Source organism: Typopeltis vanoorti, chromosome 12 (genome assembly GCF_054136105.1).
Source record: "Typopeltis vanoorti isolate ZY-2024b chromosome 12, IOZ_Tvanoo_1.0, whole genome shotgun sequence".
In the NCBI taxonomy this organism is placed as follows: Eukaryota; Metazoa; Arthropoda; class Arachnida; order Uropygi; family Thelyphonidae; genus Typopeltis; species Typopeltis vanoorti.
The window spans coordinates 99,851,551-99,866,768 of NC_143560.1; the positions used below are offsets into that span (position 1 = coordinate 99,851,551).

At 37.1% G+C, this 15,218-nt stretch overlaps 1 protein-coding gene across 3 annotated transcripts in view; it reads left to right on the forward strand.

The window, feature by feature from the left end:
• Positions 1-7,760: 7,760 nt before the first annotated feature.
• The window catches only part of LOC150101057 (microtubule-associated protein RP/EB family member 1-like), a 151,478-nt gene continuing 144,020 nt past the window's right edge, over positions 7,761-15,218 (forward strand). Inside the window, exon 1 of one of the 3 annotated variants that reach the window (XM_090402270.1) lies at positions 7,761-7,840. The gene's annotated coding sequence lies outside the window, so the exon portion shown is untranslated. Of the gene's footprint in view, positions 7,841-8,024; positions 8,448-15,218 lie in introns of those variants that run through there. The other 2 variants (XM_090402271.1, XM_090402272.1) reach the window with 2 other exon arrangements.

Below are 15,218 nucleotides of genomic sequence, written 5' to 3' on the forward strand. Positions count from 1 at the left end.
TTTTCTTTCGTACCATGTTTTTGTGCGGTGTAAGGAGCAGGTGCTTTTCCAGTTGATTTGGTGTAAGGTGTTGAGTGCGTGGTCTGAGAGGCCTGCTTCACCATAATGGTTATATTTAATGTGTCTAATGTGTTCTTTTTTGCGTATAGGGATTGTCCGTCCTGTTTCACCAATGTACGGTAAGTTACAGGTGCAGCGGATGCAATAGACTCCAGGATGTGCTAATGGGAGGAGAGGGTCCTTAGAGGAGCTGAATATGGTTTTAAGTTTAGTGGGTGGTTTAAAGGTGGCATTAAGGTTATAATGTTGTAGGATTCTGTTGATTTTTTCTGATAACCCTTTAATGTATGGGATGGCTATGGTTTTACTGTAGTCTAGATTCGTTTTTGTTGTGGTTTTATTGACAGTATTTTTGTTATAGCCATTGTTTATGAATGTGTCACTAATGATTTTTAGTTCTTGTTTCAGGGCCTGCTGGTTAGAGCAAATAGTTGTGGCTCTGTTTTTAAGGGTGTTTATGACTCCATATTTTTGTGCTGGGTGGTGATATGAATTCGCATGTATGTATTGGCCCGTGTGTGTCGGTTTTCGGTAGACCGTGAAGGATAGATTGCCTGAAGGAAGACGTGTAACTAGTGTGTCTAGAAACGGGAGCGAATTTTGGTTTTCGATTTCGATGGTAAATTGTATGCGTTCGTGTTGTTTGTTTAGGTGGCTGAGGAATGTGTTTAGCGTTTGTCGACCGTGCGGCCAGATCGCGAACACGTCGTCAACGTATCTGAGCCAGATTGTCGGTCGAAGCGTGGCGGAATCAAGAGCCCTTTGCTCAAAGGTTTCCATGTAGAAGTTCGCGATTGGGGGGGATAATGGTGAGCCCATGGCCGTACCTTCCTTTTGTAGGTAGAATTTGTTTTGCCACACGAAGTAACCGGACTTTAGTACGTGGGCAAAGAGGGCCGTAATGTCGGGGGGAAATTTGTTCTGTAGTAGGAGAATTGTGTCATTGATGGGGACATTAGTGAATCAATGACACAATTCTCCTACTACAGAACAAATTTCCGCCCGACATTACGGCCCTCTTTGCCCACGTACTAAAGTCCGGTTACTTCGTGTGGCAAAACAAATTCTACCTACAAAAGGAAGGTACGGCCATGGGCTCACCATTATCCCCCCAATCGCGAACTTCTACATGGAAACCTTTGAGCAAAGGGCTCTTGATTCCGCCACGCTTCGACCGACAATCTGGCTCAGATACGTTGACGACGTGTTCGCGATCTGGCCGCACGGTCGACAAACGCTAAACACATTCCTCAGCCACCTAAACAAACAACACGAACGCATACAATTTACCATCGAAATCGAAAACCAAAATTCGCTCCCGTTTCTAGACACACTAGTTACACGTCTTCCTTCAGGCAATCTATCCTTCACGGTCTACCGAAAACCGACACACACGGGCCAATACATACATGCGAATTCATATCACCACCCAGCACAAAAATATGGAGTCATAAACACCCTTAAAAACAGAGCCACAACTATTTGCTCTAACCAGCAGGCCCTGAAACAAGAACTAAAAATCATTAGTGACACATTCATAAACAATGGCTATAACAAAAATACTGTCAATAAAACCACAACAAAAACGAATCTAGACTACAGTAAAACCATAGCCATCCCATACATTAAAGGGTTATCAGAAAAAATCAACAGAATCCTACAACATTATAACCTTAATGCCACCTTTAAACCACCCACTAAACTTAAAACCATATTCAGCTCCTCTAAGGACCCTCTCCTCCCATTAGCACATCCTGGAGTCTATTGCATCCGCTGCACCTGTAACTTACCGTACATTGGTGAAACAGGACGGACAATCCCTATACGCAAAAAAGAACACATTAGACACATTAAATATAACCATTATGGTGAAGCAGGCCTCTCAGACCACGCACTCAACACCTTACACCAAATCAACTGGAAAAGCACCTGCTCCTTACACCGCACAAAAACATGGCACGAAAGAAAATTTAAAGAATCCTGCGAAATCCTGATAAACCACCCAAATATCAACAATAAAGAAGGTATGAAAATTCCAAGGATCTGGATGGCACACATTCAGCGAACCTAATTTGAATGAATCAACACAAGTCAGGACTCTAGCCAATCTGCTATTATTAGAAACCATCCCACTCCAACTGGCTGGAATGATGTTAACATATGTTTATAGTAGACAACACAAATAATAGGACTTTAGCGATGTATGTATATATTTTTTTTCCCACCAGAGGTCAGGCCAACAATTGTGGTAGTGGTTAGTCAGTGTCTTTAACGAACCAGTATGATTGTAGTATAGCTTGTTTCCTGTGTATATTTGTACGCTCCAGAAGATGACCTTGACATAAAGGTCGAAACGTCGAATTGTAAAATTTTAGTAATAGTAAACTAAAGTTTTTATTCAAACACGGTAGTTGTCTCCATAATTTCCAAAAATGCACACACAAATTAGCATTGTCTGAAAAGGAGGCAACTGTGTGCAGTATTCTGATGTTGCTTTCATCTTTCCCCACCGATCGGTGATCGCAATAATCTTTTCGCTACGACTAGATATCGTCTGAATTCCAAAATTATAATAAGATCTGCTTCCTTTGTGAAACAATCAAAAAAACCGGATGATTTTTCTTACTAATTAATCTAGTTAAATGAAAATTTTTTCTATCTGTATTCGTTTAGTATGATGTATTCCAAAACTAGATCAATCAACTACGTGATCTCGTATGAGTTCTTTGCGACATTGAAAGTTCTTGTTGGGACTTCTTGAAGCGTTCGGTAGGTAAGGGGTAGAGTTTATTGCTTTGGTCAATATGTTAGAATCTCAGATTGTAGGCATTAGTGAGATAAGGCTATCAGAAAGAGACATACTAACTGGCATCAAGTGTGGATAGAGACAGGATAGGAGAGGAGCGGGACGTGTTACTGATGATATCGGATAACTTGAATCTAGTTACAGATGAGACTTATGATTGTAATATCTACTAGTAACAGTTTTTTATGTGGTAGTGAGTATGAGGCTATCGGGTGTGGTGAGGTGGAAACTAACAAGATAAAATAGATTATGTGGTCTTGTTACAGACCTGGTGGATCTATTGCTAGTGATGAAGAAATTCATCACCAAATAAAAACAAGCGCGAAAAGAGTTCATAATGGGGGATTTAATTATCCAAACATTGACTGGGTAGCAGTAAAAGCTCATGAAAGAATGAAACCGAAGTTTTTGAGCTGTTGCAAGACAACTTTCTCAAGCAGCATATGACAGAAGGGACTTGAGGTCAAAGATTGTTAGATTAGATTAAAGTGTCAGAGGGCGTTTCATTTAACGTCCTAACTATTCTTCCTTCGGTTGGTGACAGTTATAATGCAGTATTCACCTGGGAAGGTCGCTAAATTTATGAATTTACATTCAGGAAAAGTTACATGCTGAACTACAGAGCAGGAGATTATAATCAGCTGATTATAATCTCCTGCGCAATGGTATCGATTGCTGGATGGAAAATATATCGACAGTGCCTGCGAATCATTTAAAAAATTACTTAAATGGTGAAATATCAGAATTTGTCCAGAGAGTTAAAAGAATTAATGGGGTAGGAGTCAAATCTTATCAAGCAATAGATTCGTAAGAAAGGATAATGTCAAAGAAACACCGTATGCCTACAGACGATGTCAGGTCATTTATGAAAATTGTAAGCAGCAGGAGAGAAGAGTCACAACAGTTGAACAGAAAGCTGTCTAAATATGAAAAGAATCTGACCCTGCAAGCTAAGGAAAAATAAGAAAAAACCACAAAGAATTCTATCATTATGCTACAGTAGTAAAAGAAAGAATGAATATGAAAGAGCAACTCTACTGAATGCAGACAGCATGACGTTACAGATGAAGAAGAAGTTCAAACAATGCGTGCCCATTTTGCTAAAAGCTAACAACCTGGTATAAGAAACATTGAGCTCACTGCTACCGCTTCACTTGATAAAGAAACTCAGGTGCACAAACTGAATAAGAATTCAGTAATAGGGAATGATGGGATAAAATCACTGATGCTAAAAGAGTGTTCATTGAGATAGCTATTCCTTTAACCAGTCTGTATAATTTGAGTCTCAGAACAGGAAGGAATCTGCAGGAGTGGAAAGAATGTATCGTGATCCCATATTACAAGATGCTAAAATAAGCGATATATCCAACTATCGACCAATCAGTATCTCAGAGTAGTTTTGACGGTTTTGGAAAAATTCGTTAGGGCTCACATTCAGAAGTGGATTGACAGAGAATCTCTGATTTGCAATGAACAGCATGGGTTTACTAAGGGAAGGTCATGTTTTAGCGACTTTCTCACATCCTATTAAAAATGGTACCAATGGGCTAGACAAGGGGAATGGATACACCATGATACTTTTGGATTTTGCTAAGGCTGTTAACAGAATATACTATGGAAGAATGTTGCAGAAATTGAAGAATATTGGTGTAGATTATAAAATATTAGCGTGCATAAGAGGGTGGCTCACTTACAGATATCAAAAGGTGGTATACAAGGGAAGTGAGTCTGCGAAATTTAACAAGAAGACTTTAGGCGGGCTAAAGGCTGGTCCCATTATCAAGGTACTTTAATCGAGTCAGCACCCGCAGAACACAAGAGATGGACATCTCTGTTGCTGTTCTGTAGATGGTGCTCCTTTAAAAGAGTCATATCTGGTGCCTCCCAGCATGATTGGGTAAGAAATGGCACCAGACTCCTCCCTGGGTTCGAGTATATTGACCTTATTAGGACGATGATCAATGCCCTGCCTACTCGAGCCTATACAGCTCTTTGGGGTAGTGATGACTCCAACTGTAGGGCTGGCTGCCACTACAGTGAGACATTGTCTCATATAGCCCAGTGTTGCTTCCGAAACCATGGGGTCCGCGTGAGGAGGTATGATGCCGTGGTCTCCATTCTGAACAACTGCTTTAAGAACAAAGGTTGGGAGACTGCGGTGGAACCACATTATAGTCCTCCGCGGGTTTGCGTAAGTCAGACTTAGAATTAAAAGAGATGGTGACGTTTGGGTAGTTGATGCCCAGATGGTGGGAACAGGGCGCCCACTAGCCTATAGCCATAATAATAAAGTAAACTATTATAAAAATAACCCAGATCTAGTTAGTAAGCTACGGGAGGAGCTTGGGGCAACTCCGAGGTTTACCAGCGCCACCATCTCCTTACATGGCGTATGGAGTGCAGATAGTTATAAGGACTTAAAACAGCTTGGGCTCACGCAAAAGGATATAAAAGTTCTTTCCTTGAGGGCCCTACAGGGCACACTGGTGGCATGGCGTTGCCACCAGAGAATGACTACAATGATAACTCGAACAGGCATAGGGTAAACCACTTGTAAAGGCTTAGGCCTATATCAAGTCTGGACGAAATGTCTGGACGTAATGTAAGGGTAGTACTCATTAACGCACCCAGGGAGGAGGCCAAGGGGCCCTGGCTCCCCCCAAAAGAAAAAGAAAAAAAAAAGACTAGAAAATTTTCCAAAAATCTTTTCCTAATGAAATTTATTATTATTATTATTTTTTTTTTTGTTAGATAGGGCTAAATGGCCTCGCCTACTCCCGTATACGGGAATAAAAAGGCATTAGCTGATTTTTTTATTTATTTAAAAAAATTTTTTTTTTGTATTTCTGTTGTGTTGTGTCTTCTGTTTCTGTACTACTGTACTTATGAATTAGCGGTCGCATAAGGTGGGAATACCCTCTGGCTCTTTGGAATCACGGCCGTTGTGAACGCAAAGCAAACAAAGTAGTGCTCAGGCGATACTTTGTTTGCCCGAGCCAGGCCAGAGATCACGGGTATCATGTATTGGCGATCACTGCAGATGCTCAGTCATAGGTCGTATGCAATGTGTAGTGTGTATTCTCAAAACTTTTGCTCATCTCGGCTCCTCCCTCCCCAAGATTAAGTTATGAGTACTCGGCCCCCTCCAAGATTAAATCCTGAGTGCGCACCTGGTAGTACTGCCCATAAACGTTACAAAGATTAATAAAAATAATAATAATAAATAACCAGTGGTGTATTACAAGGATCAGTCCCAAGTCCGCTGTTATTCAGTATGTACATTAATGACATTGGAAGGATTTGACGGGTAACATACAGTTATTACCTGATGATTAAAGATAGATAGGGTAATCAGGAATGTAGATTATGTGCAGTAGTGTTGCAGAATGATTGAATAGGCTAGAATTGTGGGCATGGGAAAATGGATTTCAGTTCAATGTGAGTAAATGTAAGCTCATGCACTATGGCGTGATTAGATATCCAGTGGCGTATTATATTGGTGGGATTATGATTGAAGAAACTGATCAGGCTAGGGATCTTTGAGTGTTAGTCTATTGGAATTTGAAGTTCAGGGACACATAGCAAAGATTGCAAAAACAACTCAAACGATAATTGCAATGCTGAAACGATCTTTGACATGTAAAGATAAGGATGTCATTTTGCCTCTTTACAAGGCCTTAATAAGACCTCACTTGGACTATTGTGCGCAGTAACGAGAGTGTTAAAATGAAGTCAGCATTGTGAGATACTAAATATAAAGACAGATTGAGAATTTGTAGAGTGCAGACACTAGCAAACAAGAGAAAGAGGGGGGGGGTGATCAGATTAGGATTTCAATTGATGGTGTTCTTCATTTTATGAAGGATGAGGAAAAGAAAAAGGGCATCCTTGGAAGCTGAGAATGAATGCCACTAAGAGAAGGGGTGAGCTCTAGATTTATTTTTCCATAGGATTGTGCACGATTGGAATGGATTGCCATGGATGCAAACATTGTGAATGAATTCAAGAACAAGTATGATAGCTGGTTCCTGTAGTGTGTGGTCTCCCTCGATGAGTCCCTGACTCTCTGAAGGTATCTCTTAATAACAATGATAATAAGTGGAGCACTCAGAAGGGGGGGCAAGGGGCCTGCGCCCCCAAAGAAAAAGAAAAAAAAACACTAGAAAAATTTCAAAAAATCTTTTCCTAATTAAAATTCATTTTTTAAATTTATGTTGTGTCGTGTCTTCTATTTTGTACTACTTATGAATTAGCAATCATTGTAGATGCTCAGTTATAGATCAGATGCGATGTGTAGTGTGTATTCTCAAATCGTCTACTTAAGTCGTCCCCCACCCGCAAGATTAAACCCTCAGTGCGCTACTGATGATGATAATACTTATGATTCACCTGATATCCTTCCCCACAGTGGCAGGTTTTGGTGTGATAGTTACTTTTCGACTACAACAGAATTTATGTATACGTTTTGAGCTTTGGTTGAGGGTCTAGCCATTTCTTTCTGTGAGGCTACTATCATCTTATTCCGAGATGATAGCAATCACACTTCTAAGTTGTTATCGCTCTCTAATCTGAATCACTCTGCCTGATTTAGGAACCACGTTTTTTTTTTTTTTTGAGTTAATAACCAGAAAAATATGGAAATAACTTAATCTGTATTTGGTGAAAGTCTGTGGTACAGTGGATTTTTATTTCAAGTGTTGCAGTTTTACTCGCACATGACTTCCAATTATTTGTTATATTTTCGAAAGTACTTAAATTATTTTAATTCCTTCGAGCTCAATGAATACTTTTGCATCCATATGTATTAAACTAGATATATTTTATATAATTTTTATGATTATGCTTTTTTTTTTTTTTTTTTTTTTTTTTTTGAACGAACAAATTCAAGTTGCGACTAGCATGCAGAACACAACGTTTGTCGTCATTGAGTGCTATCGCGCTATAGTAGCCTTCAGGGGTTACATGTTTGTTTAGGTAATATATGTATATTTTATTTATAAATATGTATTTCTTCTTCTTAGTTGTTATACGTTAAGCTGTTTATGAATTTAGAACTAAAAAATGATATTGGATATTACAGGTTTATTTCCTTTAAAATATTAAATCCTCTGATTTGCAGAATTTGTGTGATACTGAAATATGTTATTTCTTCGTATTCAACATTATATCGTTGCAGTCGAAATTGTCGTTGTGTTGAACGGTAAAGTTAGTAAATCCGATGGATCTATAATATTCTGAAATGCGTTTTGAAATCAGAAGTGCAGAACATGAAGTAACGTAGTTATATTCTTTTGTATGTTCTGTCTGCAAGCTTCACACTGAAATAAACAGTTGATTGTTAATTATTGTGATACTGATTAATAACGACTTCGACTTTATATTCTTTAAGTTCTTAAATTTCTAATTAGAGAAGCTGACAAGGTCTACTATTTATTTCCTATCGCCTTGACAGATTGCGCCTCTTTAATTCCAACTTGCCGGGCTGTCTGTCTGATATTAGGAATAGGCTTAGATCAAAGTGGTTACGTAGGAGATTATTTTGGACAGCTGCTGAAACCTGGAGGTAAACTCTGATTACGAAGTAGGCTCTTAATAATCAGTAGTTTAATTGCTAATTGAGTGCTCAAATGTAATAGTAATGAATTAAAGTTAAATTTCTTGCACTGCAAGCTAGCAAGTTGTGTGAATACTTTTTTAAAAAAAATTTTTTTAACACACCTCATTTTTATTTTATGTATTTAGCTCACTGAGTGGACCAAATATGGATTTGGGTTTTATTCCATCGTAGGCGTATACGAAGTTCGGTTAGACTACGTTGGTCATTTTGAGGAGGCCTTACCAACTCACTTTCATTTTTTTTTTTAGATGAATTTACATTATTTGGCGCCGCTCGATTCTAATACACTTCTTTCAGACAATTCTCACAGAAGTATATTAAGATGCTGAAGTTTGTTTCCGCTAAACATTCGCTTCTTTTTTATTGCCAGGTATTGAAATAGTAGTGTGTAAACCCTGGTATACAGAGTGCCAAAATACAAGAAAATGATGATGATAATTATTACCACAGAATTTGTTTACCTCTAGGTAAACAAATTCTGTGATAATAATTAAATGCTGCAGTGAATGATTGTACATTTCATTTAACAAGAACACCATAAGATCCACACCCATCCAGTGCAAAGGCTTTATTATAGGAAAGCGGTTACCGGAATGAAAAACCGTGAATAATACACAAACTTCATTTGTTTATCTTTATGAATGATATAGCCACCAAGAAAGGGGTGGGTTGGAGAAAACAATTTTGTCGACATGGTGGATGAATTTTAACCCATCCCTTATAAGTTAATATATGTGTTTCTCTCCTCTCATATATTTGAGCCATTTTATAAATTGCATTCTGAATCGTTATTCTTAAATTATGTTAATTGTATGTTATGCTATTGAATAATTTTATAGAAAGCTGCTTACTGAATTTGAATTAATGTATTATGTTTTAGAGTTCATTGTGCAGAAATATTGCATTGTTCAGAATGGATAATTATATTTGCTAAATGTACTTACCAAACATCTTTTTGTTTTGAAGCCATTTAATGCTTAGGCTTGAAATACAAACTGACATAAATGAATAAAATTGAAATGGTTGCATTTGATTAGTAAAATATTTGAATTTAAATAAACTTTCAGTATGAGAAACTGAATACAAAGTAATACATACATATAAACAAATTTCTTTTGATTTGATTATTATTAACAAACTGCTCTCCCCATAGTCTTGCGATTCATTGTAGGAAGCTTCTTTATCTGTTTGCTCTATTATATCTCTATTATACCCACTATCTGCCACTATTTTAAAAAATATATGAAGGGTGCAGGGGAAAAACAACTTCAGTTCATATATTGACTTCCGAAAAAAATGTAATTAAATTTTCCTTGTTGTCAAAATGCAAGTAAACATAGCATAACAAAATAAACAAATAATAGATATGGTACATTCATGTATATTAAGCATTATTAATTTAAATAGTACTTAAAAATTAAAAAAACAAATGGCAAATAATGGCCTGAAGGCCAAATTGAATTGAAGTTGTTTTTCCCCTGTACCCTTCATATATATACACTTCCTCCCACCACTCTTAATTATGTATGCTTTCAGACTAGCTTACCTGCTTTTGGGATTCTGAAGAATTATGTTATTACTGATTAAAATTCCTCCCTCCCTCTTTCTCTCTCCTATCATCCGTCTTTCCATTTTCCCCTAATATATAGGAACAGTATAAGAGCAGAACTAAGCTTAACTGGTCAAAGAGAGTCTTAGATTAATTAGTCAGCCTCTGGCATGGACAGGAAGTTTTTTCTCCCAGAAACTTGGAGTTTTCGTCCCATAGAATCCCCACTATTGCAGCCAATAAATAGTGTTAGGATTATGGACCATGAGGTGGTGGTGGCACGTCAGCTGTCTCTTCACAGGATGCTGTTTATAATTAGATAGTCTTGGACCAGCTATCTCAGATTGGCTACTGGCAGAGATTGAACTGCCCTCCCCCCCCCTTCCCCATCAGTCTCCAGAAGTCTACTCCCTGTGAAAATAAAGGCATTAATAGATTTATTTTATATATATAACAGTATAAGAACAGTACCTGGATTTGAGTTCAGTTCTTGTTCAAGGAATGCTTATATATATATATATATATATATATATATATATATATATATATATATATATATATATTTATTTATTTTTTTTTTTTTTTTTTTTTTTCTGGAAATCCAGGTTTTTCCTCCTGCAACACAGGCAAACCATCCAAAGAACACATGATTAATAGACAAAAATACATGTATGGTGTACTCAGTAGATTCTGTATAAGTGACCTCCTGCAACAAGTCCTAGGACTCCATCTGAAAGAACAATGTAATAATAATAGCAAAAATGCTATATGTTTCATGTCCTATTCTATGACACACACACACACACACACATATATGTATATGTTGTATTTTTTTTTTTTTTTAATTTATAATGGGGGTGTCACTTAGAGAAATATTTCTGATTAATGATTGATTTTTTTTTAAAACACTTTGCTTATTTATGAATAAGCATACCAACTAAACCCCAGACTTTAAGACCTGACTTACTGCTTCCTTTTTGATATGCCATTCCCCCCCCCCTCTCACACTCAACTTTTCATTCTTGCAGAAGAATTGGATCAGTTGAATAGCATGCTCACTAATAATACACTGGTCTTGTAACCGTAGGGGGCTTTGGCCATAAATCTAACTCAACCAAATCTTGAAAATATATATATATATATATATATATATACACATACAGGGTGTTTCAAAAAGAATGACCCGATTTCAAATAATTATATTTAATAATGCAAATGTGGTACAGTTACAAAATAAATTACCAAGTATGAAGTAAGGCCTGAAGTTTCACTCACCACAATTACAAATGTACATTATTTTTGAAACACCCTGTATATACACACACATGCTTTTTTGTGGTATGATCTGTTAGTAGGAATATTTAGATAATTGAAGTAGTAGAACAGAGAAGAAAAAAACTGTGCTGCTAAGTTAGAACTAAAAATTCATACACTACTGAAATTTTTCAAAAACACTTATTAGTATCCCTACAGGCTATACAAGATGCTCTTGTATAGCATCACTACCATGCAGACAAGAGAGTAAGAGGAAAGGAATCTGATGGAATAGCTGTGTTCAGTCTTTGGGATAAACAGTGAAGGAGGCTGTTCCAACAAAACAGGGATAGATGGAATAAGGAAGGGAAGCTAGTTCAGTAAGTGTGAAACTGGACATTAGATGAGTTTTGACCAGCATTTGCATGTATTCATACAACTTTTGAAGAAAGTGGAGGAATAATTGCAGCCAGTTCAGAACATTTTCATGCAAGTACCTTAGAAGAGACATAGGACACAAATTGTCTATGAAGATAATTAGAGTAGATCTGTGAGTGAGGAATTATGTGTGCATTATTTAGCAGGTTGGTTTCTTACTTCAACGGTGAAATTTTGGTTGCATAGTGGGAGGCATGATAGGTATATTGTGAATAATGTTTCTAGTCCTCCCAGTAACATCGTTCTCAGAATGAGTCTTTGGGCTCTGTGGAGATATCTGTTAATAATATTTAATTATTATTTAATTATAACAGTTAATTATAATATTTTTCATGATTTTTTAGATAACTGAAGTAATCATAATTTGATAGTTTGTTGCTTGCTTTTATGCTTTTTTGAATGACTGAATACAGGCTTATTTGCTGCTGAAGAGGGTAGATTCCAGTTGAATCTACCACAAAAAAACACCATGCTCCACCATAGTAAATTAAAAAAAAAAAGAATGATTGAAAATGCAGGATAGGATAAGTTCTGGAACTTTTTTTTGTACAATTGAAAGGATATCACCAGGACCATTTGACTTGGTATCCAAGTTTTTGTTGAGCAGTTGTTGGTAAATTGGCTTGACTGTCATTTGAACAGAAAACAATCTGTGTGTTGAGGCTTAAGTGCTATGAAGAATTCATGTTGGAGGTTGAATGGAATATTAAACCTCCAACATTAAACTTTTACAGTTGAGAAAGGATTAAAACTAATTTTAATGCTTCTAATATTTCTCTCTCCTCTCTCAGTGCCTGAGTATATAGAGCACCTTGTTCCTGTAAACTGGCTTATTTCGGACAGACAGGCATATCAGCAACCATCTGGTTAGAAGAACACAAGTCATACATCTGTAATCATGCTTATAGTCAATCTCACCTTGCAGACCATATTTTGGATACAACCTACAGGATCTCCTGGGAAAAAAACACCATGCTCCACCATAGTAAATTCAAAAAAGAAAGATTGTTTTTTGAATCTGCATCTGCACCCAGGAATCAACCATAATTTAAACAAATATGGTTGCATAAAACTTCCCAAAATTTGGGAAACATTAATTATCAGAGATCCCTCTTTACATCTTATTAGGCCACCTACAAATGCCCATACAGGAGGGCTCACCACCTAGATAGGTCATTAGTTTCACTCACTATTGTATTTGTATGTGTTGTTACAAAAAGTTTTTTGTAATCCCTGAAGATGTCTCTGTGACTGAGACGAAATATTGGAAGCATTAAAATTAGTTTTAATCCTTTCTCAGTGCTGATAATATTCCATTAAACCTCCAACATAAACAGAAAACAAGTTTCTTGCATTTGGCCCTTTTAGAATCAGATTTGAAGTTTTTAATGGTTTTTGCAGTTGTAGGTTGTGTGTATGATGTTGGAGTTTTGTTCTTAAACCACTTATGATATATGCTGAATCTTTTTTTTTTTTTACCACACTTATTGGAGACACTTCAGTTGGTATTGATCAGGAATGTTTGGATGGAATGGATAGTGAAGGCCTTCATTCTTGTAAGAATTGTTAAAAAAAAAAAAAAAAAAAAAAAAAAAAAAATTCAGCATATATCATAATTTTATATCAGCAAGTTTCTATCATAATCAACCATAAATACCTTGCCAAGGAATTACCATATTTTTCCATGTATAAGACAAACCCTACTTTTTTGAAACCAAAATTAAGAAATAAATATTATAAACATAAAACAGAGCACATTTGATTTTTTTTTAAATATTCAAAGTATATTTAGTAATTAGGTAATATTTTTAAGATATATACTAAGAAAATATGCATCACTCTAAGTTCCGGGCATATCATTTTCTTCATCGTTTTTTATTTTCGGACATTTTTTTTTTGGACTAGTGCTCAAAATATTGGTAATGCATTAACTTACCCTGCCAATGAGTTGCAGACATTTGAATACTTTCAGAGTTCTGATTGGTTTATTCAGAATCAGCCATTAATGATGTCAATCGACAGAGTTAACAAAGGCTAGTAATTGGCAGAAGCCTGCTCACGGAGACAAGGTACCAGCAGTTTTGCCACAGCAACCACGGGTCTCTCAAGAGGTTACCCCCTATTTATAAGACGACCCCCAATTTTTGGTCTAAAAATTTTAGAAAAAAGTATATTGTGATTTTGCAATAATGTGCCCTTATAAGTAATAATATAAATACTCTTTATTATATATATAAAAAAATTACAGTAACATGCTATGTTTACTCAGGGTTAAAAAAAAAAAGTCTGCTAATTCAAGAAATCAAAAAGTTTTGGAGTGTTATTTTTCCAAGTAGTTGCCACGCACCAGTAAGCAATTCCCCACGGTGTCCGTTTCTATGAATGTGTCTAAGTTAACCTGTATTTATTATTATTATTATTCAGACCGCCATGGAGTCGAGAGACTCATTGCAGGAGGTCCTTCCTAGGAAACACAGTCTATCATACCACTCATTGACCATTCTTGCTCTCACCACTCTATCAGGCAATGCATTCCACAGTTCCACCATCCTCCACGCAAAGAAACCATTCCTCACCCTCTTGCCCACAGCTCCCTTTCGTACTTTTCAGGGATGGCCCCTTGTCATAGCTCCTTCCTGCTGCTCCGCCAAGTGAAAACTCCTCAGTGTCCACCCTGTAACTGCCTCTCAGTAGTTTAAAAGTCTTGATTGTCTCACCTCTCCTCTTCTTCCACCAAACTCTGCAATCCACATTTCCTCAGCCGGTCCTCATAATTAACATTGTACAGTCCGAAACCATCTTTGTTATCCACCTCTGCACCCTTTCCACAGTTAATTTATTCCCTTCAAATCCTGGGTACCAAATTTGAGAACAATAGTCAAAGTGTGGTCTGATCAGGGTCTTATACAATGGAATGATAACTCTTCTATCTCTGCAGGTCAGCGGCCTTCTCAGTATTGCAGCAATCCTCTGGGTTACCTTTACCACCTTTGCAATATGCCCCCTGAATTTCAGTTTTCTATTGATCATTACCCCCAGATGTCTTGTCTCCCCTACTTTCTTCAGTACAGCTTCTCCCATCGATGCATCCCAAACTTCAAGGCTTTACATTTTGCTGCATTAAACCAACACCCCCATTCATTTGCCTCTCATCTGTCTCGTTTGTTCAAATCCTCTTGCAGGGCTGCCACACCTATACTATTACTAATAACCCTTTCCAGCTTCACATCATCTACAAACAACTGAATATCCCCTTGCAATCCATTGACAATGTCATTGATATAAAGGTTAACCAATACAGGTCCCAGCACTGAACCTTGTGGAACCCAACTTGTAACCTTCTGCCTCCTTGATATTGCCCCACCATACATAACTCTCTGATACCTATCATACAGCCAATCCTGAGTCCATTTGACTAACCTGATATGTAAACCCATGTGCTGTAACTTAAATATCAGCTTATCCTGTGGCATCCTGTCAAATGCATGTACTTG